The sequence below is a fragment of the Gossypium arboreum genome, chromosome 3 (genome assembly GCF_025698485.1).
Source record: "Gossypium arboreum isolate Shixiya-1 chromosome 3, ASM2569848v2, whole genome shotgun sequence".
NCBI lineage: Eukaryota > Viridiplantae > Streptophyta > Magnoliopsida > Malvales > Malvaceae > Gossypium > Gossypium arboreum.
The window spans coordinates 117,364,142-117,389,842 of NC_069072.1; positions in this window are offsets into that span (position 1 = coordinate 117,364,142).

The window sequence follows — 25,701 nt, forward strand, 5'->3', positions numbered from 1 at the left end:
TCATACGAACCAATAAATCTCGGACTCAATTTGCCTTTACGACCGAATCTGAGTATTTTCTTCCACGGTGAGACTTTCAAAAAGACTTTGTCTCTGATCTGAAACTTTATATCTTTACATTTCAAATCCACATAAGATTTCTGATGATCTGATGCTACTTTCAGACTTTCACGGATCACTTTCACTTTCTACTCAGTCTCTCTGATCAAGTCGACCCCATGTATCTTATTTTCACCGAGCTCAGTCCAGTACAATGGCGTACGACATTTACGACCGTACAAAGCCTCGTAAGGTGCCATTTTGATACTCGATTGGTAGCTATTATTATATGCAAATTCAATCAGAGTAAGTATCGTTCCCGCGTACCTTCAAACTCGAGAATGCAACATCTCAACATATCCTCAAGTATCTGAATGATTCGCTCAGACTGGCCATCTGTTTGTGGATGGAAAGCAGTACTGAAATGTAATTTTGTACCTAGTGCATCTTGCAATTTCTTTCAAAATCGCGATATAAACCTCAGGTCTCTATCCGAAACAATAGATATAGGCATACCATGTAGTATCACAATCTGAGAAACATACAATTTAGCCAGCTTATCAAGTGAATAGTTTATACGTATTGGAACAAAATGAGCCAACTTAGTCAATCTATCAACAACAACCCAGATTGTATCTTTCTTGCTCGGTGTTAACGGTAAACCAGATACAAAATCCATCGTGACTCTGTCCCACTTCCATTCTGGTATCATAATCAGCTGAAGTAACCCTGAAGGTACCTGATGCACGGCTTTCACTTGTTGACAGACTAAACATTTTGCAACAAAGTCAGAGATGTCTCGTTTCATACCATGCTACCAGTAAAGCTGTTTCAAATCATTATAAATATTTGTACTACCTGGATGAACAGATAACCGACTACTATGAGCCTCATTCAAAATCATCTGAATCAACTCTGTATTCCTTGGAATGCATATTCAGTCTTTGAATCTCAGACAGTCATCAGCATCAACTCTGAATTCTGAATCAGTATCCGTCTCACACTGAACTCTTTTTGCAATCAATTCATTGTCAACCTTCTGGGCATCACATATTTGTTGAACGAATAACGGTCTTGCTTTCAATTCAGTTACTATCAAACCATCTTCAGACATAGTCATATGCACATTCATTGTGTAACACCCCTATCCTGTAACCGTCGCCAGAATAGGTAAGGGGCATTACCGGACTTGTAACTCATGTCAGAACAGTAAAATTTTAAACTTTTTCTTGAAATAAAGATCATTCATTTAAATAAGTACTAAGCACAGCAAGAGATAAAATTTAAACTTCACTAAGTAAACATTCAAAAGATGCCATTTTCGCATGGCTTATATACATTAACCAAAAATATTCTTCCGCCACTAGTCTATTCTATACATGCCATAAAATAGTTCTAAACATAACAGTAACAACCAGTGGATAGTGATAGTGTGACTAGTTGCTGACGATCCCCGAGCCTCTAGCTTCGTAATGAGATCTATAAAACAGAGGAAACAGAGTAAACGGAGTAAACATTACAATGCTTAGTAAGTTTTAAGCAGCGTCAACAGATAACAATCAAATTATAACATAGTTGTTCGTATTTTTATTTCACTCTTCCTTCGGGCATACCATCCCTTTACCGAATATGCACATCTCATCATATACAATAGGGAGATAAACTTTCACATAAAAGTGAGCTCATGCGACATAGATATATCGTATGATTTCACATAACCTCTCACACTGATCCGATGTCACATAATCATAGGAATAGTCTCATAGATTGCTCTCGTATGCATCACATAACTACCTTATGATTTAGTTCAAATCAAGCTCACATATAAACTTGGAGTACATACCTGTTTAACGTTTCGCATTGAATATATTTATAAGCAATTCTTATTACGAAGTCTTATAGCTTTAACCTCTACTCGGATTATCGGCGAGACCTTTAGCTCGGACGTAATCTCCACACGAAGTTATCGGGTCTTACCCGGACAAAATCTCCACACGTAGTCATCGGGTCTTACCCGGACAAAATCTCCACACGTAGTCATCGGGTCTCACCCGGAATATATTTCCAAGTTTTATGTACATTTAATCACATGTTACAACATTCACATCGACTGTCATATTTGTAATTCATTTGCCTCATCAAATATCTAATAATACACACCTTTCACATTTGGTCGTTCGTACCACAATATACGCATTGCCTACATATTTCACACTAGCCATTCGGCTTTACCACATATATGCATTTTCATATTCACCACATTGGCCATTCGGCCTTATCACACATATGCATGCTCACATTCATCACATTGGCCATTCGGCCTTATCACATATATGCATGCTCACATTTATCACATTGGCCATTCGGCCTCATCATATATATGCATGTTCACATTCATCACATAGGCCATTCGGCCTTATCACATATATGCATGCTCACATTTATCACATTGGCCATTCGGCCTCATCACATATATGCATGTTCACATTCATCACATAGGCCATTCAGCCTTATCACATATATGCATGCTCACATTTATCACATTGGCCATTCGGCCTCATCACATATATGCATGTTCACATTCATCACATAGGCCATTCAGCCTTATCACATATATGCATGCTCACATTTATCACATTGGCCATTCGGCCTCATCACATATATGCATGTTCACATTCATCACATAGGCCATTCGGCCTTATCACATATATACACATTCACATTCATCACATAAAATCATAAATCAAAATATAAATTTTCATGAATTCACATCACAATTATCCAAATATATTTCACATACCACATATACTATCATGTATACACTTTGTCTTGGCCGAATCTACACCAATCATTTTCCCATGAATAATTCAATTTCACGCCTTACTATCATTTCATATTCGAATACTCATAAACTTACAATTTCACAAATTTTAATATCGAAGATCCGTCTAGCACTCATATATCGTTTTACAATATCACGATTTAGAATTCACGTATGGGTTTAATCAATAGCTTGTGAGCAACTAAAACAAGTTTTATCCATATTTACAACAAAATCATATATTCACTACGAGCTGTTTTCCTGAGCAATAGTCACTAAATTATTTATAACTGGAGCTACAAAACTCCAAATCACTTGCCATTAATTTTCCCTGAATATAGACTCGTATATCTTCCATCCATAAAATTTCCAGAATTTTAGGTTTGGCCAATCAGTACCAGATTTTTCTTAAATTTCCCCTGTTTCACTATTTGACTAATCTGACCACTCTTCACTACGAATCAAATTTTTCATTGTACAGAATTCATAATGTATTCTATTTGATTTCATTTGAAATTAGACTCATTAAGGAGTCTAAGCATATAAATCTTATCTTATATCCATTTTTGTAAAAATTATAATGATTTTCCAAAAATAGAATAGGGATTTTGAGTCATTCGACGACCCCCCACACAACTTTTAATATCTCTTTATAGGAATTTCTTTGCTTACGATCTTTTTTATAAGAAATTAGACTAACTAAGCTTTGATTACATATTTTATTCAGCCTATAATTCCACACCAACAATTTATAGTGATTTTCTAAAATCACGTTATCGTCTTGTCCAAAGCAAATTATTACAATTTGCTCTTAAATTTCCAAGTCCAAACACTTATGAACTTACCATTTGAGTTTAAGACATATCATGACCACATCATATCTTATTAAATCAACTCATTATGTCCTATTATGATTGAATTTACTCAATGTTTAATCACTTAAAACTTACAAAGGAATCAAACTCAAATACTTAAGAACTTACCTCGGAAATTGCCGAACGATTACAGATCGACTATTCGGTTAGGTAGCTTTTTCTCTTTTCCGAATTAGACTCCCTAAGCTCTTGAGCTTGAATAAACAAATTTAATCGATTACAAACCAACTATACAAACTCATGGCCGAATATAACAAGAAGACTACTGGATTCTACTAGCCACTCATTGCTCTATTATTAACCTTACTTAATTATAAACGATTTCGGCAATTTGATAGTTAAGTTCATATCATGGTATCATAACTCAACATTTATCAATATATCATTAACAAAATATGCTCATGTCAAATTTACTCCCAATCACATCTCAAAATTCAGCAAACTTAGAACTCATTTAATAATTAAATTCGGTAGCTTAATCACTTTGCTAAATACTTATGTATATAATTCAATGATTTTTACATCATCTTACAATCACCATTATTCAAGACTTTGAGATTTCCACAAATGTTCATCTAATGCCTCTAGGCCGAATGTAATATTGCATCCAAATTCACATAGTTTTTTTTTGTTATATCTAATTCTAATGTACATAATCATAATTCAATTCAACTCTATAAACCATTATCACCCATTTAGCTGAATATACCACATTAGTTTTTAACATTACCCATGTAAATACCTATAGGTTCTTATACCTTAAATTCACACATTTAACCCTTTAATGCCTATTGATCATTCCTTTGGTCTTAACCTAAATGACAACTCTCATTCTCCATATTTCAACTGAATTTTTCATAGCATGAAGACTTTCATACATTTATAAAAACATTCATAACTCATTTGGCCTTATCAAGAACCATTTAACATGCAAGGAAAATAATCATAGAGGAAGAAATTAACATTCTAAATAGACTCAATCTTTGACCGAATGTACAAGGTGCCTCTAAGCCACTCATCCAAAAATCTTTACCCCATTCTAGTCATTCCCCCATTTGACCGAATGAACATTTGTCTATTGATGCATGAAATTCAACCATGGGTTAAATAAGCTATGCACTTATCAATCTAATCTCATAGTCAATTAAAAAGAAAATCACAATGCATACCTTAAACTAGGATAGCCCTGGCCGAATACCTTAGTTTTTCCTCTTCAATCTTCCCTTTCCCAAATTCGGCCACCAAGAAGAAAGATGAGCATGCAAAAATTTTTTTTCTTTTGTTATCTTTCTTCAACTCACGGCAATGGAGGCGGGGGGGGGGGGACATGGATGAGACAACTTTGTTTTCATCACCCCTCCCTTTTCATTTCTTTATTACTAACCTTTTATTTTATTCTTTCTCCCATAAAACACTAACACCAAATGTTTTTAATAGGCTTTAACTTATAGCATGGCCGGCCACCTTCTTGTTCTTTGGTTAATTTGACATGCAAATACAATTATTTTGCAACATGCATAAATAGGCCACTTACATTTGTCTAGCACATTTCTAAATTTTCTCACATAAGTCCTATTTAATAAAATTCACTTACAATTAACAAAATTCAAACATGAAATTTTCACACATGCATATGTACATATAATAAGCATCAAATATGACAACTAATTATTTTTATGACTCGGTTTTGTGGTCCCAAAACCACTTTTCGACTAGTGTCAAATTAGGGGTGTCACAACTCTTCCCCCCTTTAAGGGATTTTCGTCCCCGAAAATTTCTACCGATGCATAGTTTAGGATAACGTCCTATTATTGAATTATATTCATATAAACATTAGCTCATCGATAGCAATTGTAATTCATTATTGATTTTGCATCGATCTAAAAAATCATTTTCTTATCTTAAAACAAATACATAAACATTTCTACAAGTATGCACATATATCTCATTTTCTTGATTTCATAAGCAATAATCACTTAATTTAATTCACAAATGCATTTCAAACACATATTAAGCACATATTAATATGTATAATTCACATCATCAACCCACATATTTGTAACCCACATTTTCATTCATGTATAAGTCAGAACTCTGACCGAAAGTACACATATACTCAAACATCCCAATAAATATCCTTTATCACTCCATCATATCTCACTATTCAACTTAACCTATTTCCAACAGAAAATCAACTTCCACATACCCGAACATTGAGTTCATTTAGCACATTCAATCACCGTTAACGATACCCGTATACAATCGATTTGGCATCAAGCCTCATATTGTATACCGGCATGGGATTTATTTTAGCACATAACCCATATATCCAAAATTATCAGCATTCATCACAAATTCTTACAGACTTTCAAATGTCGAACTTAATCGAAATAATTTCTTGAATATGATTAACAAAAAAAATAGGGGTCATTTAGCAATAGCACATATGACTTCATATACCAAGCATTCCATAGACTAAATCCGTAACACATTTATAACATGAATTCATTTCTTAACAACATATCCACCATCTTTTTACTTTCATCTGATTTTCTCATACCTTCTGTACATACCTGTATCACTTATTCTGATCTTACTTAATTTATCATCTTAAATATACCCGTTGAATCATTCGAAATCATTACCGATACTCATTAAGCACATATAGCTCTTACAATGCCATATCCTAGATATGGTCTTACATATCCTCACATATCGAGCCGATGCCATGTCCCAGACATGGTCTTACACACTATCTCAAATCAATGCCTTCGTCCCAGACGAGGTCTTACATGAATTCCACTTCACACACTTAGTGCCTACTGACCGATCTCGCACTCATAGTGCTTGGTTAAAGGAATTCGCACACACACAGTGCTTCTAATCATTCACACACATAGTGCTCTTATTCATTCGTTATTACACATTGAAATGACTTAACCAAGTCTATAAACATCATGTATGTACACTTGTAAACATATCATCTCATTTAAATTTGAATTCGTATAGTAATGAACACTTAAACTTTGCTCAAATTACCGGCACGAAGCTTACTAGGCACGAAGGCCCGAATACACGTCATCAGCATGATTGCTCTTCGGGACCTAGCCCAGATATAACACCAGCACGAATGCTCTTCGGCGTTTAGCACGGATATATCACTAGCATGAATGCTCTTTGGAACTTAGTCCGGATACATCACTAGCATGAATGCTCTTCAGGATTTAGTCCGGATATATCACTAGCACGAATGCTCTTCGGGACTTAGCCCGAATACATCACTAGCACGAATGCTCTTCGGGATTTAGCCTGGATATATCACTAGCACGAATGCTCTTCGGGATTTAGCCCGGACATATCACTAGCACGAATGCTCTTCGGAACTTAGTCCAGATACATCACTAGCACGAATGCTCTTCGGGATTTAGCCCGGATATATCACTAGCACGAATGCTCTTCGGGATTTAGCCCGAATACATCACTAGCACAAATGTTCTTCAGGATTTAGCCCGGACGTTTCACTCTCAATTCTCATGTACATATACACATATAGCAATACACATTAGTATATCATTTACATTACTTGAATACAAACACAACATGCTTATCGACCATTCAACTTCCAGTTCCATAGCCACATACAAAAATCACATTTATAGTCATAACACTCTTTCAAAATTGCATCACTTATACCCTTATAATTCAATCCAAATCGAAATTCAAATACGAGTACATGATACGTACCTGATCAACTTAATATTTTAGGCATATCTAAGTGAAGTTATATCGCAGATTCTCATAGTCAGAAGCTTGCTACAGCTCGATCGGGATCAAGATTCATTACAATACAGCAAACACATTTTAATAGTCAAAAATCATCACACTATCATTTTATCACTTTATGGCATGTATAAATAGACTCACGCGTGCTACGTTAGTCTTAGAATCGACTAAACCCTAGCTCTGATACCAATAAAATTGTAACACCCCTATCCCGTAACCGTCGCCAGAATAGGTAAGGGGCATTACCGGACTTGTAACTCATGTCAGAACAGTAAAATTTTAAACTTTTTCTTGAAATAAAGATCATTCATTTAAATAAGTACTAAGCACAGCCAGAGATAAAATTTAAACTTCACTAAGTAAACATTCAAAAGATGCCATTTTCGCATGGCTTTTATACATTAACCAAAAATATTCTTCCGCCACTAGTCTATTCTATATATGCCATAAAATAGTTCTAAACATAACAAGAATAAGCAAAGGGATAGTGATAGTGTGACTAGTTCTTTGACGATCCTCGAGCACAGTAGCTTCAAGAATGAGATCTATAAAAGCAGAGGAAACAGAGTAAGCGGAGTAAGCATTACAATGCTTAGTAAGTTTTAAGCAACGTCAACAGATAACAATCAAATTATAACATAGTTGTTCGTATTTTTATTTCACTCTTCCTTCGGGCATACCATCCCTTTACCGAATATGCACATCTCATCATATACAATAGGCAGATAAACTTTCACAGAAAAGTGAGCTCATGTGACATAGATATATCGTATGATTTCACATAACCTCTCACACTGATCCGATGTCACATAATCATGGGAATAGTCTCATAGATTGCTCTCGTATGCATCACATAACTACCTTATGATTTAGTTCAAATCAAGCTCACATATAAACTTGGAGTACATACCTATTTAACCTTTCGCATTGAATATATTTATAAGCAATTCTTATTACGAAGTCTTATAGCTTTAACCTCTACTCGGATTATCGGCGAGACCTTTAGCTCGGACGTAATCTCCACACGAAGTTATCGGGTCTTACCCGGACAAAATCTCCACACGTAGTCATCGGGTCTTACCCGGACAAAATCTCCACCTCTCCACACGTAGTCATCAGGTCTCACCGGGAATATATTTCCAAGTTTCATGTACATTTAATCACATGTTACAACATTCACATCGACTGTCATATTTGTAATTCATTTGCCTCATCAAATATCTAATAATACACACCTTTCACATTTAGTCGTTCGGCCACAATATACGCACATCGCCTACATATTTCACACTAGCCATTTGGCTTTATCACATATATGCATTTTCATATTCACCACATTGGCCATTCGGCCTTATCACACATATGCATGCTCACGTTCATCACATTGGCTATTCGGCCTTATCACATATATGCATGCTCACATTTATCACATTGGCCATTCGGCCTCATCACATATATGCATGTTCACATTCATCACATAGGCCATTCAGCCTTATCACATATATGCATGCTCACATTTATCACATTGGCCATTCGGCCTCATCACATATATGCATGTTCACATTCATCACATAGGCCATTCGGCCTTATCACATATATACACATTCACATTCATCACATAAAATCCTAAATCAAAATATAAATTTTCATGAATTCACATCACAATTATCCAAATATACTTCACATACCACATATACTATCATGTATACACTTTGTCTTGGCCGAATCTACACCAATCATTTTCCAATGAATAATTCAATTTCACGCCTTACTATCATTTCATATTCGAATACTCATAAACTTACAATTTCACAAATTTTAATATCGAAGATCCGTCTAGCACTCATATATCGTTTTACAATATCACAATTTAGAATTCACGTATGGGTTTAATCAATAGCTTGTGAGCAACTAAAACAAGTTTTATCCATATTTACAACAAAATCACATATTCACTACGAGCTGTTTTCCTGAGTAATAGTCACTAAATTATTTATAACTGGAGCTACAAAACTCCAAATCACTTGCCGTTAATTTTCCCTGAATATAGACTCATATATCTTCCATCCATAAAATTTCCAGAATTTTAGGTTTGGCCAATCAGTACCAGATTTTTCTTAAAGTTTCCCCTGTTTCACTGTTTGACTAATCTGACCACTCTTCACTGCGAATCAAATTTTTCATGGAACAGAATTCATAATGTATTCTATTTGATTTCATTTGAAACTAGACTCATTAAGGAGTCTAAGCATATAAATCTTATCTTATAACCATTTTTGTACAAATTATAATGATTTTCCAAAAACAGAACAGGGATTTGAGTCATTCGACACTGTCCCACACAACTTTTAATATCTCTTTATAGGGAATTTCTTTGCTTACACGGTCTTTTTTATAAGAAATTAGACTAACTAATCTTTGATTACATATTTTATTCAGCCTATAATTCCACACCAACAATTTATAGTGATTTTCTAAAATCACGTTACTGCTGCTGTCCAAAGCAAATTATTACAATTTGCACTTAAATTTCCAAGTCCAAACACTTATGAACTTACCATTTGAGTTTAAGACATATCATGACCACATCATATCTTATTAAATCAACTCATTATGTCCTATTATGATTGAATTTACTGAACGTTTAATCACTTAAAACTTACAAAGGAATCAAACTCAAATACTTAAGAACTTACCTCGGAAATTGCCGAACGATTACAGATCGACTATTCGGTTAGGTAGCTTTTTCTCTTTTCCGAATTAGACTCCCTAAGCTCTTGAGCTTGAATAAACAAATTTAATCTATTACAAACCAACTATACAAACTCATGGCCGAATATAACAAGAAGACTACTGGATTCTACTAGCCACTCATTGCTCTATTATTAACCTTACTTAATTATAAACGATTCGCAATTTGATAATTAAGTTCATATCATGGTATCATAACTCAACATTTATCAATATATCATTAACAAAATATGCTCATGTCAAATTTACTCCCAATCACATCTCAAAATTCAACAAGCTTAGAACTCATTTAATAATTAAATTCGGTAGCTTAATCACTTTGCTAAATACTTATGTATATAATTCAATGATTTTTACATCATCTTACAATCACCATTATTCAAGACTTTGAGATTTCCACAAATGTTCATCTAATGCCTCTAGGCCGAATGTAATATTGCATCCAAATTCACATAGTTTTTTTTTTTGTTATATCTAATTCTAATGTACATAATCATAATTCAATTCAACATTATAAACCATTATCACCCATTTAGCCGAATATACCACATTAATTTTTAACATTACCCATGTAAATACCTATAGGTTCTTATACCTTAAATTCACACATTTAACCCTTTAATGCCTATTGATCATTCCTTTGGTCTTAACCTAAATGACAGCTCTCATTCTCCATATTTCAACCGAATTTTTCATAGCATGAAGACTTTCATACATTTATAAAAACTTTCATAACTCATTTGGCCTTATCAAGAACCATTTAACATGCAAGGAAAATAATCATAGAGGAAGAAATTAACATTCTAAATAGACTCAATCTTTGACTGAATGTACAAGGTGCCTCTAAGCCACTCATCCAAAAATCTTTACCCCATTCTAGTCATTCCCCCATTTGACCGAATGAACATTTGTCTATTGATGCATGAAATTCAACCATGGGTTAAATAAGCTATGCACTTATCAATCTAATCTCATAGTCAATTAAAAGAAAATCACAATGCATACCTTAAACTAGGATAGCCATGGCCGAATACCTTGGTTTTTCCTCTTCAATCTTCCCTTTCCCAAATTCGGCCACCAAGAAGAAAGATGAGCATGCAAAATTTTTTTTTTCTTTTGTTATCTTTCTTCAACTCACGGCAATGGAGGCGGGGGGGACATGGATGAGACAACTTTGTTTTCATCACCCCTCCCTTTTCATTTCTTTATTACTAACATTTTATTTTATTCTTTCTCCCATAAAACACTAATACCAAATTCACTAACACCAAATGTTTTTAATAGGCTTTAACTTATAGCATGGCCGGCCACCTTCTTGTTCTTTGGTTAATTTGACATGCAACTACAATTATTTTGCAACATGCATAAATAGGCCACTTACATTTGCCTAGCACATTTCTAAATTTTCTCACATAAGTCCTATTTAATAAAATTCACTTACAATTAACAAAATTCAAACATGAAATTTTCACACATGCATATGTACATATAATAAGCATCAAATATGACAGCTAATTATTTTTATGACTCGGTTTTGTGGTCCCGAAACCACTTTTCGACTAGGGTCAAATTAGGGGTGTCACACATTGCATGCAAAGAAAATAGTGATTTTTGGCTTAAAGCATCAGCAACAACGTTAGCCTTTCTTGGGTGATAGTCAATCACAAGCTCTTAGTCTTTTAGCATTTCTAACCATTGGCGTTGTCTCAAATTCAGATGTTTCCGAGTCATCAAGTATTTCATGCTTTTTTTATCAGAATAAACATGACGTTTCTCACCAAACAGGTAATGAAGCCAAATTTTTAATGCGAACACAAAAGCTGCCAATTCCAGGTCATATGTCGGATAGTTTCTTTCATGTGGCTTTAACTGTCTCGAGGCATAAGCTATTACTCTGCCTTCCTGCATCAAAACACAACCCAAACCGTTTAATGATGCATCACTATAAATAACAAAATCTTTACCCAATTCTGGTTGAACTAGTACTAGAGCTTCAGTCAAAAGGGCTTTTAACTGATCAAAGCTTATCTGGCACTTCTCTGACCACTCAAACTTAACATCTTTCTGCAATAGCTTTATCATCAGGGTTGCAATCATAGAGAAACCTTTCACAAACCGTCTGTAATAATCAACAAGTCCTAGAAAGCTTCGAACTTCAGAAACATTCTTCGGAGCTTTCCAATCCAGTATAGCTGAAATTTTACTCGGATCCACCCGAATACTTGATGTTGATACTACATGGCCTAGAAAACTAACTTCACTTAACCAGAACTCATATTTACTAAATTTCACATACAACTGCTTATCTCATAATGTCTGTAATACAAGTCTCAAATGTTCAGCATGTTCAGCTTCACTACGAGAGTAGATCAGAATGTCATCTATAAACACAACCACAAACCAGTCCAGATACAGTCTGAAGATCCGATTCATCAAATCCATGAAAATAATAAGTGCATTAGTGAGTCTGAAAGGCATAACAAAAAACTCATAATGTTCGTACCTCGTTCTGAAAGTAGTCTTTGGCACATCTGAATCTTTAACTCGCAACTGATAGTAACCTGATCTCAAGTCTATCTTCGAAAATACTATGGCCTCTTTCAGTTGATCAAATAGATCATCAATCTGTGGCAACGGATACTTATTCTTTATAGTCACCTTATTAAGTTGTCTGTAATCAATGCACATTCTCATAGTTCCATCTTTCTTTTTCACAAACAACACAGGTGCACCCCATGGAGAGAAACTCGGTCGTGCGAAACCTCTGTTTGTCAATTCTTGCAACTAAGCTTTCAATTCTTTTAATTCTGTAAGTGCCATTCTGTACGGAGCTACAGATATCGGAGTCGTCCCAGGCACTAACTCAATACCAAACTCTACTTCCTGAATAGGTGGCAAACCTGGTAATTCTTCTAGAAATACATTCAGATACTCACATACAACAGGTACTGATTCAATGTTTCTTTTAGCCACTTTACTGTCGAGCACGTAGGCAAGGTAAGCTTCACACCTTTTTCTCACATATTTCTGAGCTAGCATAGAAGAAACCACTGCTGGTAAACCATACAAATCTCTAGATTCGATCCGAATAACTTCATCATTCTGGCTTCATAGATGAATGGTCTTTCTTTTACAGTTCACAACAGCATCATGTAAAGTCAGCCAATCCATACCCAGAATTATATCGAAATCATCAAATGGCAGCAACATTAAATGAGCCGGAAAGCACAGATCTCGAACCATCAAGGGACAATTCTTACACACTTTATCAACCATAACACACCGGCCCAAGGGGTTACACTCTCTGATCACAAACTTAGTAGACTCAACAGGTAGAGTCTTGCTGAATACTAATGTCTCCCACACATAAGAATGAGTAGAACCAGGATCAATCAATGCAATGACATTAGTATCATAAAGAGTGAATATACCAGTAATAACATCTGGGGATGAAGCCTCCTCTCGCGCGCGAATAGCATAGGCTCTGGCAGGTGCACGAGCCTCAGATCTAACTATCGTATCTTTAGTCGCTCTCTGACTGCCACTCATATTACCAGCATTCCTGGGTGGTCTACCTCGAGCTGCAGTATTACCCGATCTCGTATTTTGCACTGGATTTTCTTTAGCTAAAATTGGGCAATCTCGAATATAATGATCTATCAATCCGTATTTAAAACAGGCCCGATCATGCAATTTGCAACTTTCGGGATGTAGTTTACCATAGTGTTTACACTCGGGTTGATTTGATCTAACATTACCCACACTCACTACTGAAGTAGCTCTCGAGCCTACTGGTAGTCTATTCTGATCCCGTCTGGAATAACCTGAAGTGGCTTTAGAACGGCTGAAATCATCTTAAAACTTCTTTGATGCCGATTGGAATGACTTACTGGGTGTTCTTTTGCGTGCAACTCTAGCTTCAAAGTCAGCTTTTCTTTTCTCCTTCCCGAGCTCTTCAGCTTTGCAGGCTCGCTCAACTAGTACCATGAACTCTTTTATCTCAAGTATGACAACTAACAGTTTAATGTCTTCATTCAGCCCATCTTCGAATCTTTTACACATTATGGCTTTAGTGGAAACACACTCTCTGGCATACCAACTGAGTCTCATGAATTTTTGCTCGTACTCCATCACGGTCATCCGACCCTGTTTCAGCTCTAGAAATTCTTTACGCTTCTGATCAATAAATCTCTGACTGATATATTTCTTACGAACTCGATCGAAAGAATTCCTGTGTCACCGCTCTCTGGAACCATCGATACTAGGGTATTCCACCAGTGGTATGTTGTGTCTCGAAGTAAAGATATGGCACATTTCAAGCACTCATCTGGTGTACAAGACAGCTCGTCAAACACACGGATGTATTATCAAGCCAGAACTCAGCCCGCTCAACATCATCCTCATCGGTAGCTTTAAATTCTTCAGGCCCATGTTTCCTGATTTTATCAACAAGTGGCCTATATAATCTCAACGGATCACTTACTTGAGGTACAGCAGGCATCGAAGATGGATTAATCGGGGGTGGAGGTTGTTGTGCAGCCGTGTTAGTCTGGATATATTGAGTAAACCAATCATTCATCATCTGATAGAAGGCTTTTTTAGCCTCACTTTCTTGATTACTCGAAGTCGGTCGAGAATCAGCCGGCGCTGTCCCTTGCGCGGGAGCAGGCGCTATACTCTCGACATCATCAGCTACAGCTCTATTGGGATCCATTTACTATATGAAAACACATTTCAAATGTCAGAAGTCATCACACTATCATAGTATATAATTATGGCATGTATAGCTAAACTCACACACGCTACATTAATCCTAGAACCGATAAAATCGTAGCTCTGATACCAATAAAATGTAACACCCCTAACCCGTATCTGTCACTGGACTAGGGTTACGAGACAATACCGATCATACAAATTACTTATACGAATATTTATTAATATAGATGTCTATACCGACTTCATTAATAAATCGGGAACATTTTATACGATAGTATAAACTTAACATACAATTATCCCTATCAACGTTCGAAACATTTTGAACACCTAAAATGAATGAGACAAGATAAATTGTACTTAAACCACTAAATTACCTAAATTATGTTCGATCATTTTATGCATCCATATTAAATCATTGGTGCGGCTTTTATTCCTAAATTTTTATCAACTTTGCATGTATTATATAATTACACAAACTAAAGTCAAACATTTAGGAATGTACAAAGAAAATCCAATCCATTCTTTAGCTGTTCGGCTATCACAAGCTAAATTGCATAATTTCGTAGCTTTACAAAAAAATCAACGAATCAATATAATCATGCATGTTTGCAACCCAATCATAATACAAACATCTATAAATATATGTAACAAGACATTTAAGGATCCATCCGTATGTCATGATCAAATACTCAGTCACATATATCCATTTATAATATCCAACTAACTTAAATTTTTAACTACCTAATACTAAGGTTGATTTAACCTATATGGAACCTCATAAATACACATAATATGCATGCTAACATATTAATTTATCTAAATGACATTCTCACATATATATATAATCCCATACAAAATATCAAAACAAAACCAATAAAATAAGGTACACATAAAATATATGTGTCTTACCCACAGTAGAGACCTTACTTAACATAAAGTATATAACTTTTAAACACATCAATTGTCCATAAAATATCTATACACTATTAATCATCAATCAAACTTAGTGAACATTCAATACCATTTGCATAAACTGAATAGGAACATGGCAATATCCATATTTCAGCATACGCAATACCTAACACAAGTTCATGCAAACATGTCACATAATTATAAGGCAGAGTGGGCAAATATCGAGCTTAACACAGATAATTTTTAAGGATAATTGCTTAGCCATTTTCGCATGGCTTTATATACAACCCCCAATGTAACACCCCGAACCCGAGACCATCGCCTGTGTCGGACACGAGGGGTTAACAAGCCAAGTTCACTTGTTTTGCCCATCCATTTGACATTTTCAGTCAGGCTGGAAAACTGCATCACCGTCGCCTTAAAAATCATATCTCGAGTTTCAAAACTCGAAAACTGGTTTCGTAAATTTTCCCTGAATTTAGACTCATATATCCATCCATGGATTTATTTCTAGAATTTTTGGTTGGGCCAATTGGTACAGTTTATTAGTTAAAGTCACCCATGTTACAGGGATCGACTGCTCTGACCTTCGCGTGGTATAACTTGAATATCTCTCTGTACAGGGCTTTAATGCTGGTGCCGTTTGTTTCTAATGAAACTAGACTCAAAATGGAATCTGTACATATAAGGTATGTCTCCTAATTCTTTTTGGATAATTTATAGTGAATTTTTAAAGTTGCGACAGGGAACCCAGAAACCATTCTGGCCCTGTCTCACAATAGCTTTAATATCTCTTAACATATAACTCCTATGACCATTTCGTTTCTTCCATATGAAAATAGACTCATCAAGGTTCATTTACATAGCTTATTCACTATTTAATTCCATTCCTACGAATTTTGGTGATTTTTCACATTCACGTCACTGCAGCTGGCAGCATCTGTTTTAAGGTAGGTCTTACCTATTTGGTAGTCTCCATGAACCAACTAGTCTTGCCATACATAGGTTCATATATGATCATTTTAACCTTGCCAATGGCTGATCATATGACCAACATTCCCATTTCCAAGCCATAGCCACATCATGACACCAAATATAAACATACAAACCACAATTATTCTAAGTTCATGTTTCCTTTTGAGCCATTTTCGCATGGCCGTACATACTTACATCACAACATATTTAACAAACAAGGGTAGTCCTATACATGCCATCTCAAGTTCAACCAAAAATTTATACCAAAATGGAGGCTTGATAGTGTGGATGACTTGACTTCAACGATCCCAAATCCGATTGCTTGAGCAAAATCTAGAAAACCGAGAGCCAAAGCAACGGGTAAGCATTTTTTATGCTTAGTAAGTCTCAAGGAATATAATCAACTCTAATTACAGCAATACATTTGCATAGCCAAATGCATCATTTCATTAATACACATTCTTACTTCACACTTCATCATTATATAATTTCACAAAATATCAATCAATTCAATAACTGAAATTCATTAGTCGATTGAGCGAATGTTGCTCAAACATGTCGACTTTCAATGCACATATAACGTACCTTATCCTTTGGGCTTTTCGAGTGTACTAATTGAATTCATTACAGCAACCAACACTCACCTCCAGCCCAAGATTCTTCGAATATAACCGGATATAATCACGTGCACAAATGCCTTGGTCTTAGCCGGATAGAATATCTCGCACGAATGCCTTGGTCTTAGCCGGATGTAGCCACTAGCACAATTGCCTTGGTCTTAACCGGATATAATTTCCAGCATAATTGTCTTGGATTTAGCCGGATATCATTCAATTTCCCATGAACACATACATCAATTATCATTGGACATACATAATTCATTTTCGTTACTAAGGCTCAAACGCAATTATAGTCACAAGCATATTCGCCTTCGGGACTTAGCCGGGTAGAATTCAAATACTCATGCATACATAATCAATAATCAATACACATCCATACTTTATTTCACATAATTCAAGTAGGGTCACTTCTTGAGGACTTACCTCGGATGTTGTCGAACGGCTTTTTCGGCTATTCGATCACCTTTTCCTTCCCTTGTCCAATTGTGGCCCTCTTAGCTCTTGAGCTAATTCAAACAAATTCAATTTATTAAAACCTCATTGTGCTAGCTTATGGCGAATATGACAAGGAGTTTAAATGGTCATATGGCCACCCTTTAGCTTGAATACACAATGGTCATGCACATTTTATACTACATCAAGCAATTCAATACAATTTATTCGAGCATCAAGGAAATGCTAAGGCCTTCAATAGGCTACCCAAGGCGAATATTCATGTACATGTTGAGGTCAATTTTGCACTTAATACCTCACAAAAACAGCATGCAATTTACTAATTAATGCTTTGCACATTGTGGCCCAAAACTTATAATATAGCATCAAGCACTTATATGTGTGCTAGGCAATTGTGCTTGCAATTTCACAAGCATTCTTCACATCTTCTTCTTTAAACCAATATATTCATCACTTAGTTCATAACCAAAACATAATGTGCAATCATATATATGCATATATGAGCATGGCAATTTCAAGGTGTCCATAGCCATCCAAAACACAAATTTTAACTAACATGCAAGAAGCATGAATCATGCTCAAGAATGCATCATGGCGAATATGACAATCATGCTCCTTTTCAACTTCAATCATGATAAAACAAAAAAAGCTCAAAATCTTACTCATGAGTAGAAAATCCATCATTGCATGCATCATCATCAAGCTTCACACTTAGCATGCAATGGCTTTATCACCATAACAACTTTGGCCAAATGCCATTTCCATGGCATAACAAAGATTTGAGCCATGGCTAACATGCACATCAAATTAGCAACCAAAACATGCATGAAACTCCCAACACAACCTCATACATACCTTACTCTTGATGCAAATTTAGCCAAATCACCTTCTAGATCTCTTCTAAACAAAGGAAATGAAGCAAAATCCTTCTTCCTCTTAGTATTTTTGGCCAAAAGGAGAGAGCAAGCATGAACAAATTTTTTTTTTGTTTTTGGTTTTTTTCTTCTTGGTTGCACTAAGCAATGGGGTATGCTACTCTCTCACACATTTTTTTTCATTCTTTTCTTACCCATGCCTATTTGTTTACTATTTCTCCCTAATGCCCAACAAAACATGTTTCATGACATGTTTAACCCATATCTCTTTGTCATGGCCGGCCATCACTTGTAAAAAGGGGGAATTTGACATGCAAGTCCATTATTTTGCATGCATGCTTTAATTAGTCATCACCCTTTCCCTATCGTATTTTCAAAGTTCACTACTAAGTCCTTTCTAGTGGAATTCACCTTTATAACACTAAATCAATCATCAAAAAATGTCATACATGAATACTCACATATTATAGGCATCGAAATAAATTTTAAATTATTGTTATGCCTCGGTTTTGTGGTCCCGAAACCACATTTCGGCTAGGGTCTATTTTGGGCTGTCACACCCAAATTAACATTTCCAAAACATACTTTAGCTTATACATGCCATAATTTCTAATTCAACTTATAAAAGTACCAAAAATAATGGATAGTGATGATGAGCTTCGTAAACGATCCCCGAGCTTGTAACTTGATTTTCCGAAGTCTATAAAATAGAAACAAATATTCACACAATAAGCTATTTCAGCTTAGTAAGTTATAAGCGAATAAATAACTCAATGATATTAATGAAATTAGCAAAACTAATCGAATATTTTATCATTGTACATTTAAATCCAATCATTTATAGGTACATTCATATGCGATATTTTAAACATATATAATTATTTCCTTTTATAATTCCATTTAACCGAATGTATAAATAGTCAAAACCAACATAGTATCATTTAACAACCAAAGCCGAAATTCCTATTACACTTAGTTCCCCTACACAAAATGCAAAACTCTTATATTTAAAAAACTTTTACTACATAAGTTAACCATATAACCGCATATATACATTATCCCTCATACATATATACACAAGAGTTATTCATAGTATATTTACTACTCATTCATAAGTCAACTATACACATTTATATAAGCTCAAAGATCCTGTTATATGATTATGTACATAATTTACTTTCATAGCCGAATATTCATAGGCACATATAAATGCAATTAAAGAATCATTTCCATAATAAATACACCATTCAGTCAAGGCCGAAAACACATATTTGAACCAAGGAAGTTTATCCTTTATATCATCCATAACACATTTTATCAATAAGTCACATACTTACCTTATCATCGATAACTAATAAACTAAATCATACATGTATGCTTTTGCTCATCTAACACATCTGATTATGTTGACCTTTGCCCAATGAACCACACAGAATTGGGTAGGACACTCGGATAATTCACACATATATTATACAATGCCAACATCGTAGACGTGGTCTTACATGTAGCCACATATCGATGCCACTGTCCCAGACAGGGTCTTATTTGTAAACACATATCGAAATCACAAATTGATGCCATAGACTTACTCGCACTCATATATCAGAATCCTATGTCATGACATATGTATCCTAGCTATTCCTAAGGTTCATACGGGGCTTTCGGATGTCGTAACTCGGTTGAATCGAACTCGAAAGTGTAATAGCCACATTCAATCACATTCAGCCATAATATATTTAGTTTCTAACATTTCAAAATAGCAAGTAAATATAACATTAAGTTTCCAATAAACATGCCTATTTGCTTATAAACTTACCTCGGATGTCGTAAAACGGAACGGGGCTGCTAGTCGACAACTTTCGTTTTTCCCTAATTCAAATCTGATTTCTTTGGTTCTTGATCTAAACATATTCAAATTAAGCTCCTTCAAACATATTTTCATTCAATTTAGTCCAAAAACACATAAATGGGTAAATTACCATTTTACCCCTGACATTTACAATTTTTACGATTTAGTCCTTATTGCACAAAACACAAAATACATCAAATTTCTCCAAACCCAAGCTAGGCCGAATATTACCCATGTCCATACAAGCTCTTATAATTCATTAATTTCACATTTTAGTCCCCCAAATTATTATTTTTGCAATTAAGTCCTAATTACTCAAAATCCTCAAAAAACTCCAATACAAAATATGTTAATCTAAAACATATCTTTCATTTTTCATCATCAACAACAAATATCAAAAGTTATCAACAATGGAACAAATCAAAATATCCATCAAAATAAAAAATTCAAGCATGGGTTTTGTAGTACTCGAAGCGACGATCTCAAAAACGTAGAAATTATCAAAAATCGATAAAGAACGAACCTTGATGTTTGCTTGGAAGATGGCCGAACCTAGTCTTGTGTTCTTTCTTTTTCTTTTTGTTTATATTCGGTGCAAGAGAAAATGAAAAACATAGTTTATTTTATAATATTATATCATATACATAATTTAATAATTAACTTACTTTTATAACCTTAATAATTTAATATTCAAAACCACATATTATAAGTCTTTAACCGTCCCACTAATATCTTTATAGGTTATTTACAACATAAATCCCTCATCCTTAAAAGCCACTAACAATTTGGCCCTTTATAAATTAAACTACCAAATTTTCAATTTACGCGATTTAAGTCCTTTTATATAATCGGACACTTAAACGACAAAATTAATTCACGAAAATTTCACAAATATAAATTCACACAAAATAAACACAGAAAATAATTTTAAAATATTTTTCTAGCTCGGATTCATGGTCTCGAAACCACTATTCCGATTAGGGTCTAAATCGGGCTGCTACAAACAAAACATAAAGAAAACCCAAAACCCCTGAATGGAAATTGAAGGGAGATCTTCAGTCTTGACGATGAACCCGACTTCTGAGATGGACCAATTGACTTCACTTGAGTAATTTTTTGCTTCCTACTTCGCGTGTCCGTTCTAAGTGCCTCCGCCAGTGTTTAAATAGGCTTTAGAATGCCTAAGAGCCCTCAAAAGTGGTCTTTTTCGAATAGGGCTATACTTGGGCTCGGCATGGACACGCCCGTGTGCGATTACTCCAGCCAGTGGTCAAGGCTGTTGAATAGGCACGGGCATGTAGTCTACCCATGTAAGTCATGCTTCGAGCTTGGAAAATGGACACGGCCGTGTGACACGCCTGTGTGAGGAAGCCTAGGCCATGTTGATTTCTCACGTGGGTCTATTTTCTCCGTTTTTGGCCCGTTTCTCGCTCTTTTTACTTTTCTCTACTCACCTAAGTATAAAACATGAAATTAAAGGATTAGAAGCACCGAATTCACCAAATATAAGGAGAAACCATCCATAAATGTGCTAAGCATGGGATAAAAATATGTATAAATTACGGTTTATCAACTCTATGGGATTCTTAATGGTTTCTTATGCATGAAAATGCATAGTTTAAGAATGATGCATATGAGTCATGAACAACAAAAAAAAATGACTAAGTTAACAAAATTTAATCTATTCTAGAAAGTTCAAGAGCATAAAAAAAATCATGTTAAACTAATGAGGTCAAAATAGAACAATTATCCATATGAAAACTCCCACTAACTTTTTACATAAAAGCCATATAAATCATGCATATATACTTTTGCAATCAATTTTAAGTCATAAAATAGTTTTAAAACAACATAGTGATAAATTCATTCGAACACGAAGTTAAGGCAAGGTAGTAATACCTAATTCTCCTCTATGTGTACAAGATCTTTCTTTTCTAAAGGATTTGTAAAAATATCTGCTAATTGATTTAAGCTGTCAACAATTTCTAGAACTATTTCTGTAACAGCCCGTTTTTGGGTCAGATCAGAACAGTGGTTTCGGGACCACAAATTTGAAGTAAAAAATATTTATTTTATTATTTTAATAAGGTTTACAGTATGATATAATGTTCGTGTGAAATTTTTATAAAGAAATTTTACTGTTTGAGTGGTTAATTCGGTATAAAGGACTAAATCGCGTAAAGCATAAAAGTTGAATTCTATAAGTTAAAAGTATTAAATGGCTATGGAATGAAATAGAGAAGGTCCTTATGTGGTAAATAGCCCATTTATGAGATAGTGGAGGTTAGTGGAGTGGCATTTGGTGTATTTAGTAATATTTTTAAAGGCTAAAAAGGTAAATAGGTAATTAAAGTTAATAATAAATAAAATAAAAGCCAAAACCATTTTATATTTCTTCATCTTCCATTGAATATAGAGAAAAAAAATAGACATGGTTGTGTTTTAGGGTTCGACATCTTCATGGCTCAATTTGTAAGTGTTTTGAGCTCGATTTTTGATGATTTTTATGTTTTTGTGATCGTTGCTTCGTGTTCTAACTAGCCCGTACCCTAATTGCTGAATTTGTGAGTTGCCATTGATGATAGCTTGATGTTTTTGAGTGTTGATGTAACACCCCGAATTTGGGCCTAGAAGTATTGGGCCTTGAGTATGGGTCCGTAAGGAGGTTTTATATAGGTATTTAATTGTGCAATGAAATGACACAATTAAATGTTTGCTTTAGTGGTTAATGGCTTTGATAAGTATTAGAGAAATCTTGGGTTCAAACTTGGGCTTTAGCAAAAATTTTGGTATTAAGTGAAAAAAACCTGGATGCTTGGATGAGGGTTTTTAAATTATTGTGTTAAATAAATGACATAAGAAGCTTGTAGTCTAGTGGTTGTGGCGTCATTAAGGTTGTATGGGAGCCTGGGTTCAAGCCTTGGCTCTTGCAAATTATTTTGGGTTTTTAAAGGGAACCTGGACTTTGGCCTTTAAACCTTATAATTAATTGCGGATAAAATATGACACAAAAAGCCTTGTGGCTTAGTGGCAAGTAGCCTGTGGAGCATTTAAGGGGAGGCATAGGTTCGAATCCCATGGCAAGCAAAAAGCATTTATTTTGCTAACAGGTGACAAGAGTTGGTGTTGAATTTAAATTCTAATGTTGGAGGATCCCACATCAGGAAGCTAATATAAGAGTGGTTGTGAAGCTGGCTTTAAATAGAGGGAACCATAAGGAGAGTAAATGTACCTTTCTTGGCTGATCCCTTTCGCTGTATGGCGTGCTAGTTTGGGTTGGGCGTCGGCTAAGAGTGCTCGGAGTGTGGATTAACTCCAATCTCCTATTAGGTGTGTATTTCTTACTACTCTAGCTGTAGGATGGCTACTTTGGGCCGCGATGGGTCGAAAGGGGTCATGTGGGCCTAATGGGCCTATAAGCCCAATTGGATAATTGTTTGATTGTGTAGTAAATATTGGGCTAGGCTAGGTGAATCTAATATTTGTGGCTAGATTTGGACTAAAAGGGCCACACGAGCGTGTGGGCCCATTTGGGCCGAGAATGGGCTTTAGAGCCATTAGTATTGTTATCCATGTTTAGAATACTTTAGTTTACTAAAATTACCAAAATACCCCTAGTTTGTAAAATTACCAAAATACCCTTGGTTTGTGAAATTACCGAAATACCCTCAATTTGTAAAATTACCAAAATACCCCTGAATTACAAAGTTACAGAAATACCCTTGACTTTCTAAAAATTATAGAAATACCATTGGTTTACAAAATTACTGAAATGCCCTTGGTTTGTAGATTTATCAAAACACCCTTGTAGGATGAAATGACTAAAATACCCCTATTAGGTAAAAAGACCGTAAAGCCCCTGTAGGGTAAAGTGACCGTAAAGCCCCTGTAAGGTAAAATGACCGTAATACCCCTGCATGGTAAAATGACGAATATGCCCTTATGTTTCGTATGACTGATGTGCTTAGGATTTACATATATTGATATTGGATTAGTTAAGTTTGAGTGACAGGTGGTGGTTATCATAGGCGATTGATTTTGGAAACGTTTCAACTTCAACCCGTAACAGGTGTGTACTAACCCTCGTAATAGCTTAGATTAATATTTGCTAAAAAGCCGAAAGCTTCATAATTTAGTGATTCGGGAATTAATATTTAGATCTATTTTCTACGCACGTTTAAGTTGGATTCACAACGGATATGGGGTAGGAAGGTATTTGGAATGTTCTTCAACGAGTACATCTCTTGGTAAGTATTCGAACCTTCTTTCCATTTGTATCTTGTGGTTTAAGAAAAGTGAAAACCCTCTCACGACTAAGGCTAAAAGGGTTTTGGTGTTATTTGGTTTGTTGGTGCTAGTGAGGATTAAAGGCTACCGATCGAGGAGTGTGTGAAAAGCTTGGATCATCGGAGTGACTAAATCTAGTCATCAACTTCGGCAAAGGTATGAACCCAAGTGCCATTGTGGATGGTGGCCGAATGTGTAAGTGATGATAATAGGTAGTTTTCGATTTGGTTTAATATTAACATGGTCTAATCTATTAACGGTTGATTATAAGAGAAATCACATAGGATATCTCGACGAGGAATATCGCAAACAGGTGTGTAACGAACCCTTTTTCATAGCTTAAAGCGATAAATGCCGAAAAGCTGAAATGCCAAAACTCTAGCATTTCGAGGACTTGTGAGCAAGCGAACGCTCATTAGTCAGTTAGATTCGTTGAGATGATGATCGGGAAGGTTGGAAAAGGTAAGAGCGTGATTTTTGGCATTCACGGTAAGTTGGGCCTCGAGGGTGAAACAGGGCCGATGGGCATTCGACCCATTTGAGTAAAATTGGTAGAATATGGAAACTTGTTAAATTGCGCATAGAGACTGATAAAATCGTTATGGAATATAGGCTGAATAGGCGTAGATGACAAAATCGGCTAAGTAGGGCCATTAGGGGTTTTAGGCCCAATAACTCGATTTCGCTAAAAAATGGGCCAGAATCACTGTTTACACCCATGAATTGTTTGTAACCGTTAATGAAC